Below are 379 nucleotides of genomic sequence, written 5' to 3'. Positions count from 1 at the left end.
AGTCAATCTAACCCACAGTCTGGCTACAGTCCTCAGTCACCATCTCAAGCCAGCCCGCAGTCAGGGTATCAGCCTCAGTCTGCATCCCAGTACAGCCCACAGTCTGGCTACAGCCCTCAATCACCATCATACCAAGCCACCCCGCAGACTGGGTACCAGCCTGAGAGTCAATCTAATCCACAGTCTGGCTACAACCCTCAGTCGCCATCTCAAGCCAGCCCACAGTCTGGGTACATGCCTCAGTCCCCTCAATCCGGCCCGGAATCTGGGTACAAGCCTCAGTCGTCTCAGTTAGCGTCTCAAGCCGCCACAAACTCTGGATATAAGCCTCAGTCTTCTATGTCTGCGCAATCCGTCCCGCAGTTTGGGTACAAACCTC

This window comes from Aspergillus udagawae (genome assembly GCF_001078395.1).
Source record: "Aspergillus udagawae IFM 46973 DNA, scaffold_3, whole genome shotgun sequence".
NCBI classification, from domain to species: domain Eukaryota; kingdom Fungi; phylum Ascomycota; class Eurotiomycetes; order Eurotiales; family Aspergillaceae; genus Aspergillus; species Aspergillus udagawae.
This window is presented reverse-complemented; position numbering follows the sequence as displayed.